The sequence below is a fragment of the Phyllobates terribilis genome, unplaced genomic scaffold, assembly GCF_046119375.1.
Source record: "Phyllobates terribilis strain yellow unplaced genomic scaffold, ASM4611937v1 Scaffold_236__1_contigs__length_3049075, whole genome shotgun sequence".
Lineage (NCBI taxonomy): Eukaryota > Metazoa > Chordata > Amphibia > Anura > Dendrobatidae > Phyllobates > Phyllobates terribilis.
In genome coordinates, this window is record NW_027362996.1 from 2,370,713 (window position 1) to 2,388,238 (window position 17,526).

At 43.2% G+C, this 17,526-nt stretch overlaps 9 non-coding genes across 9 annotated transcripts; all 9 read left to right on the forward strand.

Moving 5' to 3' along the window:
* The first annotated feature begins 849 nt into the window (after positions 1-849).
* On the forward strand, positions 850-1,040 carry LOC141215911 (U2 spliceosomal RNA). Its single transcript, XR_012284962.1, has one exon. It is a non-coding gene; the product is annotated as a U2 spliceosomal RNA (small nuclear RNA).
* A 1,121-nt stretch (positions 1,041-2,161) lies between these two features.
* LOC141215912 (U2 spliceosomal RNA) lies at positions 2,162-2,352 on the forward strand. Its single transcript, XR_012284963.1, has one exon. It is a non-coding gene; the product is annotated as a U2 spliceosomal RNA (small nuclear RNA).
* Positions 2,353-3,473: 1,121 nt separating this feature from the next.
* Positions 3,474-3,664, forward strand: LOC141215913 (U2 spliceosomal RNA). Its single transcript, XR_012284964.1, has one exon. It is a non-coding gene; the product is annotated as a U2 spliceosomal RNA (small nuclear RNA).
* A 1,120-nt stretch (positions 3,665-4,784) lies between these two features.
* LOC141215914 (U2 spliceosomal RNA) lies at positions 4,785-4,975 on the forward strand. The gene has a single exon (XR_012284965.1). It is a non-coding gene; the product is annotated as a U2 spliceosomal RNA (small nuclear RNA).
* Positions 4,976-6,096: 1,121 nt separating this feature from the next.
* Positions 6,097-6,287, forward strand: LOC141215915 (U2 spliceosomal RNA). The gene has a single exon (XR_012284966.1). It is a non-coding gene; the product is annotated as a U2 spliceosomal RNA (small nuclear RNA).
* A 1,121-nt stretch (positions 6,288-7,408) lies between these two features.
* Positions 7,409-7,599, forward strand: LOC141215916 (U2 spliceosomal RNA). Its single transcript, XR_012284967.1, has one exon. It is a non-coding gene; the product is annotated as a U2 spliceosomal RNA (small nuclear RNA).
* Positions 7,600-13,995: 6,396 nt separating this feature from the next.
* Positions 13,996-14,182, forward strand: LOC141216776 (U2 spliceosomal RNA). Its single transcript, XR_012285788.1, has one exon. It is a non-coding gene; the product is annotated as a U2 spliceosomal RNA (small nuclear RNA).
* A 1,122-nt stretch (positions 14,183-15,304) lies between these two features.
* On the forward strand, positions 15,305-15,495 carry LOC141215917 (U2 spliceosomal RNA). Its single transcript, XR_012284968.1, has one exon. It is a non-coding gene; the product is annotated as a U2 spliceosomal RNA (small nuclear RNA).
* Positions 15,496-16,617: 1,122 nt separating this feature from the next.
* LOC141215918 (U2 spliceosomal RNA) lies at positions 16,618-16,808 on the forward strand. Its single transcript, XR_012284969.1, has one exon. It is a non-coding gene; the product is annotated as a U2 spliceosomal RNA (small nuclear RNA).
* The last annotated feature ends 718 nt before the right edge of the window (positions 16,809-17,526 follow it).

Below are 17,526 nucleotides of genomic sequence, written 5' to 3' on the forward strand. Positions count from 1 at the left end.
CAAGCATTTTGGAGCTTTCACCTAAATAACTACAGGTGGTGAGATAAGCTGCACAATATAATTGACCTTTCAGTATATTGTTGCACACACACCATCTATTTAGCAAATGCCCTTGTTATCAACAGCAGCCTTTTAAACTCACCTGAGCTAACAGGTATGTGAGCTGGTTACTCTGCTGCGCTTAAAATTTCTTTTTTGGTTTGCTACAATGCCTTTTCTGAAACGTTGTCTCCCTCTGCTGGAACACTGACTTCTTTCATTTAATGCCTGCAGACTATAAAAGAGAAACCAACCCAAAAAGTTTGGTTGATTAGTCTGTGGCATTCTTTTAAACTGTTGCTTATGGCGGTCTCTGTGAGCTTCTCAGTGACATTCAGCCATCCAGGTATCCCGCCTGCAGTAGACGGAATGTGGCAATGGAACGCTGGCTGCGCGTGTCATAGTAGGCTCTGAGCCTTTATATACCTGCGCACAGCAGCAGCCACCTTCAGTCTGCTGCTGGACAGCCAGCAGCAGCAGCAGCAGGAGAGGTAATTAATCAGCAACCATCCTGCTAAGGGTAGACAGCTGCTCGTTCCACCCCCCCCCCGCCTTAATTGGTTCTCCTCCCTTCCAACGGTGTTGAGGCGGGTGGGAACAGCCGGGGGTTGAGGGTACTGTGCTAAAAGAGGTGGAGTTATGCAGATCTAAAACGCGTGGATTGCAGCAGCAGCAAGCCGAAAAGTGCAGGCATGTGAGGGATCTAGAGGTTTACAGCATGTCTTCTTAACGGGAGTCCAGGTGGCCATCTCCACAAATGGACTTTTCAGAATCCTTGGGTGGCACCGTAGTCGGAAACCAATTCTGGTTATCGCTTCTCGGCCTTTTGGCTAAGATCAAGTGTAGTATCTGTTCTTATCAGTTTAATATCTGATACGTCCCCTATCTGGGGACCATATATTAAATGGATTTTTAGAACAGGGAGATGGAAAAAGAGCTTGCTCTGTCCACTCCACGCATTGACCTGGTATTGCAGTATCTCCAGGACCGGTGCACCCCTTCTTTAATGCAGTTTCTAAAATCAGAAAGAATTGAATTCAATGCTTTTTGTTCATTTTGCTTGTTTGTCGGATTTTGGGATGGACTCTTTGGCTTTGCTTTTCTTCTCCTCATTGGATTTTTCATGTTAAAAGTTGCAGAAGCCAGATGACAAGCTCATTTTGGTTCAACTTCAGCAACTGTGCATTGCATTGCCATGTAATGTAATGTAATGCAATGCTATCTATCTAGCTCTCCCTCTATACTTCCTTTTGGATAAACAGACATATTAGGCAAGCATTTTGGAGCTTTCACCTAAATAACTACAGGTGGTGAGATAAGCTGCACAATATAATTGACCTTTCAGTATATTGTTGCACACACACCATCTATTTAGCAAATGCCCTTGTTATCAACAGCAGCCTTTTAAACTCACCTGAGCTAACAGGTATGTGAGCTGGTTACTCTGCTGCGCTTAAAATTTCTTTTTTGGTTTGCTACAATGCCTTTTCTGAAACGTTGTCTCCCTCTGCTGGAACACTGACTTCTTTCATTTAATGCCTGCAGACTATAAAAGAGAAACCAACCCAAAAAGTTTGGTTGATTAGTCTGTGGCATTCTTTTAAACTGTTGCTTATGGCGGTCTCTGTGAGCTTCTCAGTGACATTCAGCCATCCAGGTATCCCGCCTGCAGTAGACGGAATGTGGCAATGGAACGCTGGCTGCGCGTGTCATAATAGGCTCTGAGCCTTTATATACCTGCGCACAGCAGCAGCCACCTTCAGTCTGCTGCTGGACAGCCAGCAGCAGCAGCAGCAGGAGAGGTAATTAATCAGCAACCATCCTGCTAAGGGTAGACAGCTGCTCGTTCCACCCCCCCCCCCGCCTTAATTGGTTCTCCTCCCTTCCAACGGTGTTGAGGCGGGTGGGAACAGCCGGGGGTTGAGGGTACTGTGCTAAAAGAGGTGGAGTTATGCAGATCTAAAACGCGTGGATTGCAGCAGCAGCAAGCCGAAAAGTGCAGGCATGTGAGGGATCTAGAGGTTTACAGCATGTCTTCTTAACGGGAGTCCAGGTGGCCATCTTCACAAATGGACTTTTCAGAATCCTTGGGTGGCACCGTAGTCGGAAACCAATTCTGGTTATCGCTTCTCGGCCTTTTGGCTAAGATCAAGTGTAGTATCTGTTCTTATCAGTTTAATATCTGATACGTCCCCTATCTGGGGACCATATATTAAATGGATTTTTAGAACAGGGAGATGGAAAAAGAGCTTGCTCTGTCCACTCCACGCATTGACCTGGTATTGCAGTATCTCCAGGACCGGTGCACCCCTTCTTTAATGCAGTTTCTAAAATCAGAAAGAATTGAATTCAATGCTTTTTGTTCATTTTGCTTGTTTGTCGGATTTTGGGATGGACTCTTTGGCTTTGCTTTTCTTCTCCTCATTGGATTTTTCATGTTAAAAGTTGCAGAAGCCAGATGACAAGCTCATTTTGGTTCAACTTCAGCAACTGTGCATTGCATTGCCATGTAATGTAATGTAATGCAATGCTATCTATCTAGCTCTCCCTCTATACTTCCTTTTGGATAAACAGACATATTAGGCAAGCATTTTGGAGCTTTCACCTAAATAACTACAGGTGGTGAGATAAGCTGCACAATATAATTGACCTTTCAGTATATTGTTGCACACACACCATCTATTTAGCAAATGCCCTTGTTATCAACAGCAGCCTTTTAAACTCACCTGAGCTAACAGGTATGTGAGCTGGTTACTCTGCTGCGCTTAAAATTTCTTTTTTGGTTTGCTACAATGCCTTTTCTGAAACGTTGTCTCCCTCTGCTGGAACACTGACTTCTTTCATTTAATGCCTGCAGACTATAAAAGAGAAACCAACCCAAAAAGTTTGGTTGATTAGTCTGTGGCATTCTTTTAAACTGTTGCTTATGGCGGTCTCTGTGAGCTTCTCAGTGACATTCAGCCATCCAGGTATCCCGCCTGCAGTAGACGGAATGTGGCAATGGAACGCTGGCTGCGCGTGTCATAATAGGCTCTGAGCCTTTATATACCTGCGCACAGCAGCAGCCACCTTCAGTCTGCTGCTGGACAGCCAGCAGCAGCAGCAGCAGGAGAGGTAATTAATCAGCAACCCTCCTGCTAAGGGTAGACAGCTGCTCGTTCCACCCCCCCCCCCGCCTTAATTGGTTCTCCTCCCTTCCAACGGTGTTGAGGCGGGTGGGAACAGCCGGGGGTTGAGGGTACTGTGCTAAAAGAGGTGGAGTTATGCAGATCTAAAACGCGTGGATTGCAGCAGCAGCAAGCCGAAAAGTGCAGGCATGTGAGGGATCTAGAGGTTGACAGCATGTCTTCTTAACGGGAGTCCAGGTGGCCATCTCCACAAATGGACTTTTCAGAATCCTTGGGTGGCACCGTAGTCGGAAACCAATTCTGGTTATCGCTTCTCGGCCTTTTGGCTAAGATCAAGTGTAGTATCTGTTCTTATCAGTTTAATATCTGATACGTCCCCTATCTGGGGACCATATATTAAATGGATTTTTAGAACAGGGAGATGGAAAAAGAGCTTGCTCTGTCCACTCCACGCATTGACCTGGTATTGCAGTATCTCCAGGACCGGTGCACCCCTTCTTTAATGGAGTTTCTAAAATCAGAAAGAATTGAATTCAATGCTTTTTGTTCATTTTGCTTGTTTGTCGGATTTTGGGATGGACTCTTTGGCTTTGCTTTTCTTCTCCTCATTGGATTTTTCATGTTAAAAGTTGCAGAAGCCAGATGACAAGCTCATTTTGGTTCAACTTCAGCAACTGTGCATTGCATTGCCATGTAATGTAATGTAATGCAATGCTATCTATCTAGCTCTCCCTCTATACTTCCTTTTGGATAAACAGACATATTAGGCAAGCATTTTGGAGCTTTCACCTAAATAACTACAGGTGGTGAGATAAGCTGCACAATATAATTGACCTTTCAGTATATTGTTGCACACACACCATCTATTTAGCAAATGCCCTTGTTATCAACAGCAGCCTTTTAAACTCACCTGAGCTAACAGGTATGTGAGCTGGTTACTCTGCTGCGCTTAAAATTTCTTTTTTGGTTTGCTACAATGCCTTTTCTGAAACGTTGTCTCCCTCTGCTGGAACACTGACTTCTTTCATTTAATGCCTGCAGACTATAAAAGAGAAACCAACCCAAAAAGTTTGGTTGATTAGTCTGTGGCATTCTTTTAAACTGTTGCTTATGGCGGTCTCTGTGAGCTTCTCAGTGACATTCAGCCATCCAGGTATCCCGCCTGCAGTAGACGGAATGTGGCAATGGAACGCTGGCTGCGCGTGTCATAATAGGCTCTGAGCCTTTATATACCTGCGCACAGCAGCAGCCACCTTCAGTCTGCTGCTGGACAGCCAGCAGCAGCAGCAGCAGGAGAGGTAATTAATCAGCAACCCTCCTGCTAAGGGTAGACAGCTGCTCGTTCCACCCCCCCCCCGCCTTAATTGGTTCTCCTCCCTTCCAACGGTGTTGAGGCGGGTGGGAACAGCCGGGGGTTCAGGGTACTGTGCTAAAAGAGGTGGAGTTATGCAGATCTAAAACGCGTGGATTGCAGCAGCAGCAAGCCGAAAAGTGCAGGCATGTGAGGGATCTAGAGGTTGACAGCATGTCTTCTTAACGGGAGTCCAGGTGGCCATCTCCACAAATGGACTTTTCAGAATCCTTGGGTGGCACCGTAGTCGGAAACCAATTCTGGTTATCGCTTCTCGGCCTTTTGGCTAAGATCAAGTGTAGTATCTGTTCTTATCAGTTTAATATCTGATACGTCCCCTATCTGGGGACCATATATTAAATGGATTTTTAGAACAGGGAGATGGAAAAAGAGCTTGCTCTGTCCACTCCACGCATTGACCTGGTATTGCAGTATCTCCAGGACCGGTGCACCCCTTCTTTAATGCAGTTTCTAAAATCAGAAAGAATTTAATTCAATGCTTTTTGTTCATTTTGCTTGTTTGTCGGATTTTGGGATGGACTCTTTGGCTTTGCTTTTCTTCTCCTCATTGGATTTTTCATGTTAAAAGTTGCAGAAGCCAGATGACAAGCTCATTTTGGTTCAACTTCAGCAACTGTGCATTGCATTGCCATGTAATGTAATGTAATGCAATGCTATCTATCTAGCTCTCCCTCTATACTTCCTTTTGGATAAACAGACATATTAGGCAAGCATTTTGGAGCTTTCACCTAAATAACTACAGGTGGTGAGATAAGCTGCACAATATAATTGACCTTTCAGTATATTGTTGCACACACACCATCTATTTAGCAAATGCCCTTGTTATCAACAGCAGCCTTTTAAACTCACCTGAGCTAACAGGTATGTGAGCTGGTTACTCTGCTGCGCTTAAAATTTCTTTTTTGGTTTGCTACAATGCCTTTTCTGAAACGTTGTCTCCCTCTGCTGGAACACTGACTTCTTTCATTTAATGCCTGCAGACTATAAAAGAGAAACCAACCCAAAAAGTTTGGTTGATTAGTCTGTGGCATTCTTTTAAACTGTTGCTTATGGCGGTCTCTGTGAGCTTCTCAGTGACATTCAGCCATCCAGGTATCCCGCCTGCAGTAGACGGAATGTGGCAATGGAACGCTGGCTGCGCGTGTCATAATAGGCTCTGAGCCTTTATATACCTGCGCACAGCAGCAGCCACCTTCAGTCTGCTGCTGGACAGCCAGCAGCAGCAGCAGCAGGAGAGGTAATTAATCAGCAACCCTCCTGCTAAGGGTAGACAGCTGCTCGTTCCACCCCCCCCCCCGCCTTAATTGGTTCTCCTCCCTTCCAACGGTGTTGAGGCGGGTGGGAACAGCCGGGGGTTGAGGGTACTGTGCTAAAAGAGGTGGAGTTATGCAGATCTAAAACGCGTGGATTGCAGCAGCAGCAAGCCGAAAAGTGCAGGCATGTGAGGGATCTAGAGGTTGACAGCATGTCTTCTTAACGGGAGTCCAGGTGGCCATCTCCACAAATGGACTTTTCAGAATCCTTGGGTGGCACCGTAGTCGGAAACCAATTCTGGTTATCGCTTCTCGGCCTTTTGGCTAAGATCAAGTGTAGTATCTGTTCTTATCAGTTTAATATCTGATACGTCCCCTATCTGGGGACCATATATTAAATGGATTTTTAGAACAGGGAGATGGAAAAAGAGCTTGCTCTGTCCACTCCACGCATTGACCTGGTATTGCAGTATCTCCAGGACCGGTGCACCCCTTCTTTAATGCAATTTCTAAAATCAGAAAGAATTGAATTCAATGCTTTTTGTTCATTTTGCTTGTTTGTCGGATTTTGGGATGGACTCTTTGGCTTTGCTTTTCTTCTCCTCATTGGATTTTTCATGTTAAAAGTTGCAGAAGCCAGATGACAAGCTCATTTTGGTTCAACTTCTGCAACTGTGCATTGCATTGCCATGTAATGTAATGTAATGCAATGCTATCTATCTAGCTCTCCCTCTATACTTCCTTTTGGATAAACAGACATATTAGGCAAGCATTTTGGAGCTTTCACCTAAATAACTACAGGTGGTGAGATAAGCTGCACAATATAATTGACCTTTCAGTATATTGTTGCACACACACCATCTATTTAGCAAATGCCCTTGTTATCAACAGCAGCCTTTTAAACTCACCTGAGCTAACAGGTATGTGAGCTGGTTACTCTGCTGCGCTTAAAATTTCTTTTTTGGTTTGCTACAATGCCTTTTCTGAAACGTTGTCTCCCTCTGCTGGAACACTGACTTCTTTCATTTAATGCCTGCAGACTATAAAAGAGAAACCAACCCAAAAAGTTTGGTTGATTAGTCTGCGGCATTCTTTTAAACTGTTGCTTATGGCGGTCTCTGTGAGCTTCTCAGTGACATTCAGCCATCCAGGTATCCCGCCTGCAGTAGACGGAATGTGGCAATGGAACGCTGGCTGCGCGTGTCATAATAGGCTCTGAGCCTTTATATACCTGCGCACAGCAGCAGCCACCTTCAGTCTGCTGCTGGACAGCCAGCAGCAGCAGCAGCAGGAGAGGTAATTAATCAGCAACCCTCCTGCTAAGGGTAGACAGCTGCTCGTTCCACCCCCCCCCCCGCCTTAATTGGTTCTCCTCCCTTCCAACGGTGTTGAGGCGGGTGGGAACAGCCGGGGGTTGAGGGTACTGTGCTAAAAGAGGTGGAGTTATGCAGATCTAAAACGCGTGGATTGCAGCAGCAGCAAGCCGAAAAGTGCAGGCATGTGAGGGATCTAGAGGTTGACAGCATGTCTTCTTAACGGGAGTCCAGGTGGCCATCTCCACAAATGGACTTTTCAGAATCCTTGGGTGGCACCGTAGTCGGAAACCAATTCTGGTTATCGCTTCTCGGCCTTTTGGCTAAGATCAAGTGTAGTATCTGTTCTTATCAGTTTAATATCTGATACGTCCCCTATCTGGGGACCATATATTAAATGGATTTTTAGAACAGGGAGATGGAAAAAGAGCTTGCTCTGTCCACTCCACGCATTGACCTGGTATTGCAGTATCTCCAGGACCGGTGCACCCCTTCTTTAATGCAATTTCTAAAATCAGAAAGAATTGAATTCAATGCTTTTTGTTCATTTTGCTTGTTTGTCGGATTTTGGGATGGACTCTTTGGCTTTGCTTTTCTTCTCCTCATTGGATTTTTCATGTTAAAAGTTGCAGAAGCCAGATGACAAGCTCATTTTGGTTCAACTTCTGCAACTGTGCATTGCATTGCCATGTAATGTAATGTAATGCAATGCTATCTATCTAGCTCTCCCTCTATACTTCCTTTTGGATAAACAGACATATTAGGCAAGCATTTTGGAGCTTTCACCTAAATAACTACAGGTGGTGAGATAAGCTGCACAATATAATTGACCTTTCAGTATATTGTTGCACACACACCATCTATTTAGCAAATGCCCTTGTTATCAACAGCAGCCTTTTAAACTCACCTGAGCTAACAGGTATGTGAGCTGGTTACTCTGCTGCGCTTAAAATTTCTTTTTTGGTTTGCTACAATGCCTTTTCTGAAACGTTGTCTCCCTCTGCTGGAACACTGACTTCTTTCATTTAATGCCTGCAGACTATAAAAGAGAAACCAACCCAAAAAGTTTGGTTGATTAGTCTGCGGCATTCTTTTAAACTGTTGCTTATGGCGGTCTCTGTGAGCTTCTCAGTGACATTCAGCCATCCAGGTATCCCGCCTGCAGTAGACGGAATGTGGCAATGGAACGCTGGCTGCGCGTGTCATAATAGGCTCTGAGCCTTTATATACCTGCGCACAGCAGCAGCCACCTTCAGTCTGCTGCTGGACAGCCAGCAGCAGCAGCAGCAGGAGAGGTAATTAATCAGCAACCCTCCTGCTAAGGGTAGACAGCTGCTCGTTCCACCCCCCCCCCCGCCTTAATTGGTTCTCCTCCCTTCCAACGGTGTTGAGGCGGGTGGGAACAGCCGGGGGTTGAGGGTACTGTGCTAAAAGAGGTGGAGTTATGCAGATCTAAAACGCGTGGATTGCAGCAGCAGCAAGCCGAAAAGTGCAGGCATGTGAGGGATCTAGAGGTTGACAGCATGTCTTCTTAACGGGAGTCCAGGTGGCCATCTCCACAAATGGACTTTTCAGAATCCTTGGGTGGCACCGTAGTCGGAAACCAATTCTGGTTATCGCTTCTCGGCCTTTTGGCTACGATCAAGTGCTTTACTGCAGGAGATTGTGGTTGAAGGGCACTCGGGTACCCCTCTCCTTGGCCTGGCAGGATCGTCCACTTTGGTGGACTTAACCTGCTTGCTGCTATTAGGGAGAGGGCTTAGTCCCAGGGTAACGAGTTGCGATCCCCCAGCTTCCAGGTGTTTTTCGCTGCAAGAACACTGGGAGCGCAGATTGCAAGCGGCTGCAATTTGCAACCTTGTTGCGTTTTTCCATGGAGGTTGACCCTAACCTCGTGCCTCTTTATGCGAGGCTAAAAAACTCTATCCGAGTTCACTTCACGGCGGGTGGCTCGGATATGAGGAAATTAGGGTATGTAGTCCAGGACGTGCTCAGGAACCTTCTTGGCGTGCAGAGGAATGAAATTCTCTCCATCCAGGATTATCCCAGAAGAGGTGACTGTGACATCACATTCACCGGAGAAGGTATTTTTAGAGATGTACTAGAAAAGTTAAAAAAAGTTGAAAATAGTCCTGTTTTGAAAGGGATACAAATTGTTGAGCACGTCCTGGATGAGGTAAGACTGGTTATTGTAAAAATATTTTCGCCCTTTGATTCTGCTCCAGAAGTAATGTCATTTCTAGCAATTTATTTTAAAAGTGTTAAATGTATTGGGAAGATATTAAACGAATATAACATATGGACATCTAAGTGGAAATTCCTTGTGAAGTGTACAAGAGATCCAAATACACCAGGTGGTATACGGCTCCCCCCTGCCCGTTTCAAAATTGGGCAAACAAATGGGGATTTCTTCTTTTCTGGGATGCCAGTATATTGCAGAAATTGTGGGCGCTATGGTCATTCAAAAGAAAACTGTCATGTATCATGTAGAAATTGTGCTAGTGAAGAACATGAGACAAAAGAATGCCCTAAGGAAAAGAAATGCAGTTTTTGCCAGACTCCAGGTCACTTTTATTTTTCTTGTCCTCACAGATTTCGGGAAGATGAGCAAAAGGGGAAGTCCAAGACGTCCGACCAAGGACCAAAAGATCAGACCACCCCTCAGGAGGAGGAACAACAACCTGGAGCCTCTGGAGACAATAAGGGCGTACCAAATAGTGAAGTGTCTCCAGAGTCTATGACAGGTAAAATACCAAATCCCAAAACCTGGCTGCAGGACCTGCGGGAGTCCAAAAGGAGGGCTGAGAAGGAGCAGAAGGGCACTACTGGTAAGGTCAAAAGGGACCGGCAAAAGGCCGACACAGAAGCCCATGCCCAGTCTGGGTCTCCTAGTGCTGAGGGCGCTGAGTGGATAAAGGTGGGTCCTAAGAAAAAGAAAAAGGGTGGTTCGGAGGAGGCAGCAGGAGGTGAACAGATGGACACTTCTCCAGAAGGGGAAGTGGACGCTGGACCCTCAGGGGTTTCGGTCTCCGCTGCTACAGGTGGGGACCGGGATCTTGCTGCCTCTGAAGAGTCAGAGGCTCTGCCTTGTGCGCAACCTCCTCCTATAGGACGACCTTCTACAGGTCAAACAGGGGCGGCGGAACCCCTCGAGGACCCACCTGATGAGGAACTGCATGGCCAGCCAATGGAGACCCAGCGGGTTCTGCCAGCCAGCCCTCCGAGCTATGCCAGTGTAGCGTCGGGTTTATATAAATGTGGTAATCTTTCCTCCTCCACGGAGACTCTCGTGACGATACTATCAGATGAGGAGGGAGGCGCAAGCCCAGTGGTCTGATCAGGTTCATCGGACAGGTAAATCCGTTGCTCTTAGTTACCTAAGTAAAATTTCTACATTTTCTAATGATGGCTGAACTCAAAGGTATTTCCCTCAACGTGAGAGGCATAAAATCTAACACGAGAAGAACTGCTCTTTTTAATTTTTTTACGTGTTTTACTGCATCTGTATTTTTTCTGCAAGAATGTAATATCCCACATGAAATGTCATATCAAAAATATAAAGATGAGTGGAAGTGTGGGCCATCTGTCTGGTCCGGATCGAATGCTGCAGGATCAGCGGGTGTAGCCATACTTTTTAAAGGGAACGTTTTAATTGATTTTATTCAGGAAATTTTACCAGGTCGTATTTTATTAGTGAAAGCTTTTATTGATGGTATTAGATGGCAGTTTTTAAATTTTTATGGATCCCCAGAGAAAAATGAAAGAGCCGAAATGCTTGATCTTTTACCTTTATTTATTAATAACTCTGAACCTTTTATCTTAGCAGGGGATTTTAATTGTGTTTTAAAAGGTGAAAACCGGCGCTCCAGCTCTGTAAGCAGGAACTACGATAAAACCTCAGGTATGCTACATGATATAGTCAAAGATGCTAAATTGATAGACATATATAAAGAGTGTCATAGTGACAGCCCAGAGGACGCCGGTTTCACTTGGAACAATGCTAATTGTAGCTCTAGGATTGATTTTATTTTTGGTTCAGATAAAACAATACCTGCCAAATGTGAAGTTTTAACTAATATATTTTCAGACCATAAACTTTTATCCTTTACCATAAAAGTAAATGACAACAAAAAATGTGGTAAGAAAAGCTGGAAAATGAACGTATCCCTTTTAACCGACCCGCAGATTTTATCAGATTTTATTGAGTTTTATAGGAAATGTAGAAAAGGGAAAAAAACAAATGAGACTATGAGTGTATGGTGGGATAGAATGAAAGTAAAAATAAAAGACTTTTTTATTAAAAAGAGTATATGTAGAGCCAAAGAAAAATATGAAGAATATAGAATTTTAAATACCCGCCTACAAACATTATTTAAGCTCAGAGACAATGGGATAGATGTACAACTTGATATTTCAAACTTAAAAGAAGAGATTTCAAAATGGCTAGAACAAAAAGGAAAAGAGATAATTTTTCGTTCTAGAGTACAACATATAGAAGAAAATGAAAAGTGTTCCAGATATTTTTTTAGGAAAAATAAAAAAGAAAAAGTGATAATTGACCATATAGATGGTGAGAATAATATAAAAAATATGCTGGGTAAAGTTGAGGTTTTTTTTTCTAGTCTTTTTAATGGAAAAAATATAGATAATAAATTAATGGATGATTCGCTGCAAGGACTAACAGCTGTTTTAGATCCCGCATCCCAAGAGTTTTTATCCCAAGTTTTAACGGAACAAGAAATGTTAAAAACTATTAAAAGTTTTAAAACTGGAAAGGTCCCTGGTCCTGATGGCATCCCAATAGAATTTTATGTATGTTTTTATGATATTTTAAAAGATGATTTGTTTTATTTGTTTACTGAGGTTTTTAATAATAAGGTTTTATTAAATTCCTGGAAGAAAGGTGAAGTCTCCCTCCTATACAAAAAAGGCGATAAATCAAAATTAGAAAACTGGAGACCAATAACACTTTTAAATTGTGACTATAAAATAATGGCTAAAATTTGTGCAAATCGTCTAAAAGAAGTCATCAGCAAAGTTATTCATTCTAATCAAGTGTGTGGGGTGCCGGGGCGCAGTATATGGGACAATCTGAATTTAGTGAAAGACTGTATTGAGGATGTGAAAGACAGAAAGGGGAAAATGGCGATTTTATCTATTGATTTTGAAAAAGCATTTGACCGTGTCTCACACTTTTATCTTTTTAAAGTTTTAGAGAAAATGGGCATACCAGAAGGGTTTTTACTATCGCTTAAAGCATTTTACAAGGATTGTACAAGTAAGATTTTAGTGAATGGTTTTAAGACACAAGAGGTATTTTTACGGTCAGGGGTGAAACAGGGATGCCCTCTGTCCCCCCTACTGTTTATCTGTGCACTGGAACCAATGTTATGTGCAATACGCCAAAATAAACAGATATGCGGTGTCCCTCTGCCTGGAAGCGGTGGTTTGGAGGCCAAGGTTGTAGGCTACATGGATGACGTGGCGGTCTTGTGTACAGATGCACCATCACTTACGGCCACTCTCCATCAAGTGCAATCCTTTTGTCTAGCTTCTGGTTTTAAAATCAATTTTAATAAGTGTAACATTTTAAGTGTTGGGGGGATGATTTTACGTGATGTACCAATTAATGTCTCCGAATCCATTTCCATTTTAGGTATATCATTCACTGAAAATAATGATGGTTATAATAGTTGGGAAACAGTTACACAGAAAGTAAATACGAAAGTATGTATGTGGAACATGAGGAGACTTACAATGGAGGGTAAAGTATTGGTTTTAAAGATGGTGATTTTACCTCTTTTATTGTATCTTAGCATGGTTTTCCCCCCGCCTGTTAATGTTTTAAAAAAGATAACCAAAACCTGTTTTACCTTCTTTTGGAACTCAAAAATGGAAAAGCTGAAAAGAGAAATCGTGATGAAATCAAAAGTAAAAGGTGGTAAAGATTTTCCAGATTTTAATAGGTTTCTTTTAATCCATCTGTTCGTTTACTGATTTAATGCCCTTTTTAAGAATCACTATTGGTCCTTTTTTATGCGTTTTAATACAGGATTTTTTATGAGAAAGTTTGGATGGTATGAAATTAATATATCTGTGCCCCATGCTTTTAATTTGTCGACGCATTATGAGATTTTAAGGAAAATAGTGTCCGATTTTAATTTAGGGACTAAGAAAATAGAGGAATTAAGAAATAGTAAGAAACTAATTAAAGAAATACGTAAAAGTGAGGAAATATGTAATGTTGACAGATATGATGATGACAAATCTATGTCTATCTGGAAAATGATTAACGTTTTTTATCTTTTTAATGAACAGAGAGATCTGGCTTGGAGTTGCATGCACCGCTGTCTTCCTTGCCGGGCATTCCAATACAGAAGAGGATTTGTGAGGTCTGCCATCTGCCCAAGAGCCGGATGCCAAGACGAGGAAACGGTGGAACATCTATTATGGACATGTAATTTTGCAAAGGATTTCTGGAGAAGACTGCTCCCCCTACTGGAAAGGGTGGCAGACCTCAAGGACTTTACATATAAAACTGTGCTATACGGACTTATGGAATGCCCCACAATGGACCAGTACACAATGGCTTGGAAGACAGTGAACTGCGCCAAGTCATCTCTCTGGAAAGCGCGCAACATTGCTATTTTTAAACAAGATGTTTTATCAGTGAATGATGTTTTAAGTTTATGTTTATGTGAAATGTATACTTATTATTTAATTGACAAAAAGAAAAATGTACATATTTCCAAAAAATGGCTTGTTGACCAATGGAACCTAATTATTTAAAATCTTTGTATTTTTTTGTTTTGTAAATTTCATTTGTCTTTTAACGTTTGGTATTTGTGTAATTATGCTTGTAATTTGTTAAAGTTTTAATAAACGGTTTTATCCCTCTGCAGGGGATAGCCAAATTAAAAAAAATCTGTTCTTATCAGTTTAATATCTGATACGTCCCCTATCTGGGGACCATATATTAAATGGATTTTTAGAACAGGGAGATGGAAAAAGAGCTTGCTCTGTCCACTCCACGCATTGACCTGGTATTGCAGTATCTCCAGGACCGGTGCACCCCTTCTTTAATGCAGTTTCTAAAATCAGAAAGAATTGAATTCAATGCTTTTTGTTCATTTTGCTTGTTTGTCGGATTTTGGGATGGACTCTTTGGCTTTGCTTTTCTTCTCCTCATTGGATTTTTCATGTTAAAAGTTGCAGAAGCCAGATGACAAGCTCATTTTGGTTCAACTTCAGCAACTGTGCATTGCATTGCCATGTAATGTAATGTAATGCAATGCTATCTATCTAGCTCTCCCTCTATACTTCCTTTTGGATAAACAGACATATTAGGCAAGCATTTTGGAGCTTTCACCTAAATAACTACAGGTGGTGAGATAAGCTGCACAATATAATTGACCTTTCAGTATATTGTTGCACACACACCATCTATTTAGCAAATGCCCTTGTTATCAACAGCAGCCTTTTAAACTCACCTGAGCTAACAGGTATGTGAGCTGGTTACTCTGCTGCGCTTAAAATTTCTTTTTTGGTTTGCTACAATGCCTTTTCTGAAACGTTGTCTCCCTCTGCTGGAACACTGACTTCTTTCATTTAATGCCTGCAGACTATAAAAGAGAAACCAACCCAAAAAGTTTGGTTGATTAGTCTGTGGCATTCTTTTAAACTGTTGCTTATGGCGGTCTCTGTGAGCTTCTCAGTGACATTCAGCCATCCAGGTATCCCGCCTGCAGTAGACGGAATGTGGCAATGGAACGCTGGCTGCGCGTGTCATAATAGGCTCTGAGCCTTTATATACCTGCGCACAGCAGCAGCCACCTTCAGTCTGCTGCTGGACAGCCAGCAGCAGCAGCAGCAGGAGAGGTAATTAATCAGCAACCCTCCTGCTAAGGGTAGACAGCTGCTCGTTCCACCCCCCCCCCCCGCCTTAATTGGTTCTCCTCCCTTCCAACGGTGTTGAGGCGGGTGGGAACAGCCGGGGGTTGAGGGTACTGTGCTAAAAGAGGTGGAGTTATGCAGATCTAAAACGCGTGGATTGCAGCAGCAGCAAGCCGAAAAGTGCAGGCATGTGAGGGATCTAGAGGTTGACAGCATGTCTTCTTAACGGGAGTCCAGGTGGCCATCTCCACAAATGGACTTTTCAGAATCCTTGGGTGGCACCGTAGTCGGAAACCAATTCTGGTTATCGCTTCTCGGCCTTTTGGCTAAGATCAAGTGTAGTATCTGTTCTTATCAGTTTAATATCTGATACGTCCCCTATCTGGGGACCATATATTAAATGGATTTTTAGAACAGGGAGATGGAAAAAGAGCTTGCTCTGTCCACTCCACGCATTGACCTGGTATTGCAGTATCTCCAGGACCGGTGCACCCCTTCTTTAATGCAGTTTCTAAAATCAGAAAGAATTGAATTCAATGCTTTTTGTTCATTTTGCTTGTTTGTCGGATTTTGGGATGGACTCTTTGGCTTTGCTTTTCTTCTCCTCATTGGATTTTTCATGTTAAAAGTTGCAGAAGCCAGATGACAAGCTCATTTTGGTTCAACTTCAGCAACTGTGCATTGCATTGCCATGTAATGTAATGTAATGCAATGCTATCTATCTAGCTCTCCCTCTATACTTCCTTTTGGATAAACAGACATATTAGGCAAGCATTTTGGAGCTTTCACCTAAATAACTACAGGTGGTGAGATAAGCTGCACAATATAATTGACCTTTCAGTATATTGTTGCACACACACCATCTATTTAGCAAATGCCCTTGTTATCAACAGCAGCCTTTTAAACTCACCTGAGCTAACAGGTATGTGAGCTGGTTACTCTGCTGCGCTTAAAATTTCTTTTTTGGTTTGCTACAATGCCTTTTCTGAAACGTTGTCTCCCTCTGCTGGAACACTGACTTCTTTCATTTAATGCCTGCAGACTATAAAAGAGAAACCAACCCAAAAAGTTTGGTTGATTAGTCTGTGGCATTCTTTTAAACTGTTGCTTATGGCGGTCTCTGTGAGCTTCTCAGTGACATTCAGCCATCCAGGTATCCCGCCTGCAGTAGACGGAATGTGGCAATGGAACGCTGGCTGCGCGTGTCATAATAGGCTCTGAGCCTTTATATACCTGCGCACAGCAGCAGCCACCTTCAGTCTGCTGCTGGACAGCCAGCAGCAGCAGCAGCAGGAGAGGTAATTAATCAGCAACCCTCCTGCTAAGGGTAGACAGCTGCTCGTTCCACCCCCCCCCCCCGCCTTAATTGGTTCTCCTCCCTTCCAACGGTGTTGAGGCGGGTGGGAACAGCCGGGGGTTGAGGGTACTGTGCTAAAAGAGGTGGAGTTATGCAGATCTAAAACGCGTGGATTGCAGCAGCAGCAAGCCGAAAAGTGCAGGCATGTGAGGGATCTAGAGGTTGACAGCATGTCTTCTTAACGGGAGTCCAGGTGGCCATCTCCACAAATGGACTTTTCAGAATCCTTGGGTGGCACCGTAGTCGGAAACCAATTCTGGTTATCGCTTCTCGGCCTTTTGGCTAAGATCAAGTGTAGTATCTGTTCTTATCAGTTTAATATCTGATACGTCCCCTATCTGGGGACCATATATTAAATGGATTTTTAGAACAGGGAGATGGAAAAAGAGCTTGCTCTGTCCACTCCACGCATTGACCTGGTATTGCAGTATCTCCAGGACCGGTGCACCCCTTCTTTAATGCAGTTTCTAAAATCAGAAAGAATTGAATTCAATGCTTTTTGTTCATTTTGCTTGTTTGTCGGATTTTGGGATGGACTCTTTGGCTTTGCTTTTCTTCTCCTCATTGGATTTTTCATGTTAAAAGTTGCAGAAGCCAGATGACAAGCTCATTTTGGTTCAACTTCAGCAACTGTGCATTGCATTGCCATGTAAAGTAATGTAATGCAATGCTATCTATCTAGCTCTCCCTCTATACTTCCTTTTGGATAAACAGACATATTAGGCAAGCATTTTGGAGCTTTCACCTAAATAACTACAGGTGGTGAGATAAGCTGCACAATATAATTGACCTTTCAGTATATTGTTGCACACACACCATCTATTTAGCAAATGCCCTTGTTATCAACAGCAGCCTTTTAAACTCACCTGAGCTAACAGGTATGTGAGCTGGTTACTCTGCTGCGCTTAAAATTTCTTTTTTGGTTTGCTACAATGCCTTTTCTGAAACGTTGTCTCCCTCTGCTGGAACACTGACTTCTTTCATTTAATGCCTGCAGACTATAAAAGAGAAACCAACCCAAAAAGTTTGGTTGATTAGTCTGTGGCATTCTTTTAAACTGTTGCTTATGGCGGTCTCTGTGAGCTTCCCAGTGACATTCAGCCATCCAGGTATCCCGCCTGCAGTAGACGGAATGTGGCAATGGAACGCTGGCTGCGCGTGTCATAATAGG